Source organism: Octodon degus, unplaced genomic scaffold (assembly GCF_000260255.1).
Source record: "Octodon degus isolate 3935 unplaced genomic scaffold, OctDeg1.0 scaffold00051, whole genome shotgun sequence".
Taxonomy (NCBI): domain Eukaryota; kingdom Metazoa; phylum Chordata; class Mammalia; order Rodentia; family Octodontidae; genus Octodon; species Octodon degus.
The window spans coordinates 10,051,896-10,057,804 of NW_004524627.1; the positions used below are offsets into that span (position 1 = coordinate 10,051,896).

Below are 5,909 nucleotides of genomic sequence, written 5' to 3' on the forward strand. Positions count from 1 at the left end.
AAAAAAAAAAAAAACACGTTCCTGTGTTCCCCACCATTCCCTTCAGCTGCTCAGCCTCCAGGATTTAGTTCAGGTGTCCATTCCTCAAGGGAATCATTCCTGAACCAGTAAGAAAGGTTACCCTCTCAGTCTTATTGCACTATATACATATTTGTGACATAAGCTTTTTAGCATACTTGCTTATTTGGTCAAAATACTCTGTATACCAGCCTCTGTTTAGTGGTTTGTTTTGCATTGTTGGGGTTCAAACTCAGTGCCTCATGAGCTAAGCATGTGTTTTTCCAGAGCCCATGTACATCAGTATGTTAAGAGGATCCCTGGCATGTCATAGGAGCTCTTTAATTATTTAATGAATGAATTATTCTTGTGTATCACCCTAGCCTTCCCTACAGTTACAGTTACATTTTGACTGATAAAACATTTCATAAAAAGTTCTGTATGTTGGCCTCAAATCTGTAACATGGCTTAAGTCAATATATATTTCATAATTGTGTGTGTGTGTGTGTGTGTGTGTGTGTATCCATTACTGTATTAAGCCTGGAAATTCTATTTGTATTTGTTTTCTCTCATCATTTGTAAGCTGGCAGTCCTTCCTCCCTTCACAAATAAAAAGATGTGGTTAATTCATCTTTTTTTTTTTTTTTTTTTTTTTCCAGAACCAGGTATTAAACTCAGGCCCTTGTGCTTACCAAGCAAGCGTTTATTCTACTGAGCTAGCTCCCCGGCCCCTAAACAGTTACCCTGCAAGGAGTGTTTTTTTTCTTTTTCACGATACTGGGAATCAAACTCAGGACCTTGAGTATGCCAGGCAGGCACTTATGCCACTGAGCTATCTCATACCCTAATTCTTCATCTTTCATATCTCAAATTAAATTTCCTCAGACAGGCCAGAGTAGCTCCCTTTAGGACTTTTTTTTTGCAGAACCGGGGATTGAACTCAGACCGCTGCACTTGCCAGGGGAGCCATCTCCTCAGCCCTGAACCAATTTTTTTTTTTTTTTTTTTTTTTTTTTGTGGAACCTGTGATTGAACTCAGGCCCCTGTGCTTGCCAGGCAAGCGCTTATTCCACTGAGCCATCTCCCCGGCCCCCTCTCTTTAGGACTCCCCCCGCCCCCCAGGAATTGAACTCAGGCCGTTGCACTTGCCAGGCTAACGCTTATTCTACTGAGCCATCTCTCCAGCCCCTCTCTCTTTAGGACTTAATGTGTTACTTACACTTTATCTATGCAGTCCTCATTAGACCATTAGCAAAGCTTACTACTCTATCCTTCAGTATTTGTCATATAATCTTAACATGGAATAAATGAGTTAAAGTAACATATTGGTCAGCTACAGCTAGAAAAAAAGGAATATGTTAACTTCACTAAAGCCATTTTTTTGGGGAGAATCTTCAGCATTGAAATGGACAGTTCAGTTAGTTTGTTGAATAAATGAATCAACTGCTTGTTGGCAACGAGTTTTACTTGGAAGTTATTTCAGCCTTACACCCTTGTGTAATCATAGCCTCATTCTGAGTAAAATGTTCTGTGGAGATCTTACTAAAATTTTTATATGACAGATATAGATGACATAGCCACAAAGATTTCAAACTAAGATTATATTTTATATGCTGTACCATAAGTAGTATTTTGGGTCAGATGCTTTCTTATGTTCAAAAGCATACTGATGCTCTTTTAAGACCCAGTGATTATCAAAAAGCATTATTACTGAATTTTAAAATGGTATTTTAAAAATACCTTTACAAGATAATTTTTGTTCTCACAAGACAAGAAGCCATTTATATTTAGTAAATGGGCCTGGATCTTAATGTAGGGAGTTCTGCAAGACAAGTTACTGCCTGGCATAATTTGTCGATTATGTCCCTGCTAGGAATCATGAAAGGAGACTGAGGAAATTTCAGAAAAGAGTTTTTAGGATCCCAAGGAGAAAGATAGCCATTAAACCCCTGAACTAAGTAGGAATGATTTTTCCATTTGAGTGTGAGTATGGCAAGTTTTTAAAACATCTCTTAACAGCTATAATTAGTCAAGCACTAGTTGAGTAGCTAAAGGTCACATAACTGGTTTTAATGCACTCCAGAGAAAACTGCACTTTGACCCCCAATTCTCTGATAGCCAACCGCAATCACAAACTGTTGAGACATCCAAGAAGGTGAGTGAGCCTCTGAAGTTTGAGTGCCCTGTTCCTCTGAGATGATTTTGTAGACATTTGCTGCAGCTAGCTATTCCTCTAGAGGACCATGGAACCTTGAAGACTTTCCTATGAAGACTTGTCATAGGAAAGACTTCACAGAATCAATTGCTTAATATTTATTTTCTTGTGTTTTCTTAAGAATTGATAAAAATAAGCTCCAAATATTCCTTTAACTTATAAAAGTGCTAATGAAAACATTGTGTAATATTAATAATTTATTATTATTTTTTTTTTTTTTTTTCGGAACCGGGGATTGAACTCAGGCCCTTGCACTTTCCAGGGAAGCGCTTATTCTACTGAGCCATCTCCCCGGCCCCAATATTAGTAATTTGAATGTAAGCTTAAATTTAGTGTTAGGAAATCTTTCTCTTCTAATAATTCATGTTTACTGTAGTAGGTAATGGAACTATATAATTTATTTGTTTTGCTTTTGCTTCAGTTACTGGGAAACAAAAGTTGAACTTTGCCTTATTACTTGTAGCCTAGGTTTGGCAGAAAGTAATTTTCTTAGTGGAATTTGAAGTGCCCTTTCACTTGGCGCACATCATATATTTTAAGTATAACTTACACGCAGTATTCAGATCAATCAGTTTTAACAGATTATTTGTAGTTTAAGGATGGTAAAAATCATTCCTAGAACTTGCCTTCAGATTCCTGAAATGGCTGGGATGATGATAGCTCAGTGGTATAGCATGTGCTTAGATGTGTGCGGTCTAGATTCAGTTCCCACTCCCAACAGAGAGGAGTCCTAATGGCTTATGCAAAATGAGAGAATAAGCAAGCTGAGGGAGTACCTGGAACAGCTATCTCTCCCTTGTTTTCTCATGAAGACTCCAGGAATGTGGCCTCCACAGCCCACATGAGGTGAGATGTCCATTAGAGCAGAGGAGCATCGAACTGTGGGCTCTGCTGCTTTCCCCACTCCTCCCTGACTCAGAAACAGTGTATACTACTGTGTCATCTTGCTGCACAGTAGACCAGGGTAAGGCTTATGTCCAGGTGTCCTTGCAAATGTGACTGCTCCTTAGCATATGCTCTAAGACTTCATTCTGTGCTCTTCGGGACTTTTCTAGCCATGAACTATCACTACCTTTTCTCCATAGTGTATACTTATTTTTATCTTTGTCTCCAAGTAAAATGTAAATCCCTAAAGACAGACTGCTGTTTTTGTTCATGCTGTAACCCCACCTCCAAGAAATACTCAGTAAAGATTTGCTGAATCAATTTAGTACAGTGTCTTTAACAAGATTCTGCATAGTCTTTTTCCAAGTTGGCCTCGTGTAGACTGCAGTGGCGCTGATGTCAAGCCCTACCAAACCTTTTTTCTTTTTAGCTTCAGAGTTTTGTCTGGGGGTTGAACTGGCTACAGGAACACAGGCTACACACACCTCAGACTTGGTGTTAGTTGTCTTGCCATGTTAAGAAAGATAGGCATTCTGTCTTCAGTACCCAGAGGAAAAATATCTAGTGTCTTATTTTAATGTGTACCTAGTATGAGATGTCTTGAATGTTACAATTCTGAATCACACTGGAGCGGAAGAATGGCAATATTGAAATTCAGACATTCTGACTGGGGAGATTGCTCAGTGACATAAGCACCTGCCTGGCAAGTGTAAGGTTCTGAGTTTGATCCCTGGTACAAAAAGAAAAAGTAAAGATAGTGAAATTCAGACATTCACAAGTCAAAGTACCCCTTGAGATAACATGCTGAGAAAGATCCTGCTTGTTTAAGTCTACGCATTTTGTTTGGGCTTTGGATGGAGTCAAATAGTACAGTGACTCAGAATAGAAATTGAGAACTTTCTCATTTCTTCATTCCAACAAATTTTATTAGATATCTAGTCCATCATATACTGAGCTCAAATATATAATTCCAATTCTGTATTTTTAAGTGGGCATTGGCACTATGGTAAAATATTTTTTAGTAGATGACCCAGAAAATCCAATTTCCTGATGGTCAATAAGTATCATGTGAGCACCCAGCTGTAAGCTCTGCTCCAAAAGAACTTGCAAGTTCTAGCTACCTAAGCTGTAATTGTTGAAAAGAGAATAATGATATCTTTTCTGTAAGTCGCCCGAATCCAGTGGAAGAAAATGTGTTCACTGATAAAACCATTTTAGAGATTATCTCATTTTGTAGGGCCAGCCAAATAGCTCCATGGATTAAAGCGCCTGCGGGGCCAGGGGTTCGATCCCTAGGCCTGCAGTGCTGGCCCTGCCCCCGGGACATGCTGAGAGGGCAGTTGAGACTGGCTGTGGCGGCATGCACCTGTAATCCCAGCTCTTGGGAGTCTATAAACAAGCGGATCACTACGAGTCCAATCTAGTGGTGAGACCCTGAACACCTCTGCCCTAAAATACAAAAATAAATAAAAATAAAGATTATCTCATTTTGTTACATGGAAACTACCATTTATTATGTCAGATTTTGACAGGAATTTTGATATTGACTGTCATATTTGATATATCTATTCATTTTGGTGTCAGGCATAGAGCTTGGGTCTGGGAGAGTTGTGAATCATACAGATCTGATTCATCTTCCCCAGATATATGAAACAGTGTGATCATAAATGTGCCTGTTAGGACTCTTCCAAGCATAAGGGCATTCAACTCACTAAATTCCGGTTAGAAATAATAAACAGGAAACAGATTAATTGGCTTTTTAAGTAGCCAGAAGACAGAATCTGCAGGGTCAAAAAATTAGCATCTTCTAAAGTGCTTTGCTAAATTAAACAAGTCTGGTATAGATCAACTCTTTAAGTATTTTCAGAGTTTGGCAAGGGAGGGGAGTGCCAGATGGTTCATCACTAAGCCATACACATGCACAAGAGTGTACACACTTGTAATCCCCAACACTCGGGAGGCTTGGATAGGAGGAGTTCAAAGCTGGCCTGGGCTATGTTATGAGTTCAAGGCCAGCCTGAACTAGAAAACCAGCCTGTTGCAAAAAGCAAAGCAAAAAATATGTACAGATGAAAAATTTAACCTGTAGTGAAGAAGTCACAGGGAGAGTGCAAGCTGACCATAAAATGCAACAGTCAAGCTTCTTAGGGAGAAGAGGTAGCAGGCATGAAATAAGCTTCCTTGGCTCAGTGTTAATGACTTTGTCAATACAATTCACTTAAAAGGACAAACTGAAGTCCTGACCTTTCGACCTTTTATCTTAAAATCAATCCTTCACTAGAAAATAGTAGGTCCTCTTTTCTATCAGTGGTGTTACCCAAAAGCCTTGAGCTTTCTGGAACTACTGCTAAAAAATCCAAATCCCTGACAATGAATTTGAAACAGTTTTATTTTACTGACCCACCCAGCCATGCTGATAGGTACAGTTGATGTGGGCATCTGGTTATCAGAATAGGGGACAAGGCTGAGAGCTCAGCAGGAAGAGGCCAGAACTAGAAGAGACAGTTTTACCCATTTTTCATAAAAATAATCTTTAAAAAAAAAAAAACGGTTGTGTTCATTTGTTTTGTTTTTAGTCAGGGTCCCACTCTAACTCAGGCTGTCCATGATTTCACCATGTAGCCCACACTGTCCTTAAACTCTTGGTGATTCTTCCCCCTCGTGCTCCCAAGTGCTAGGATTACAGGGATCGAATGTCAAGACACAGGCTTCCTATCTGTATTTCTGCTGGTGTATTTCAAGGAAATTCCAAACATATTGTTTTATCCATAAATGTGGCAATCTCTCAATCTCTCTCTCTCTCTCTCTCTCT

General features: G+C 39.3%; 1 long non-coding RNA gene across 1 annotated transcript in view; it reads right to left on the minus strand.

Moving 5' to 3' along the window:
* LOC111817209 overlaps positions 1 to 5,909 on the minus strand; it is a 19,719-nt gene that overhangs the window by 2,129 nt on the left and 11,681 nt on the right. The gene's annotated exons all lie outside the window — the stretch shown is intronic.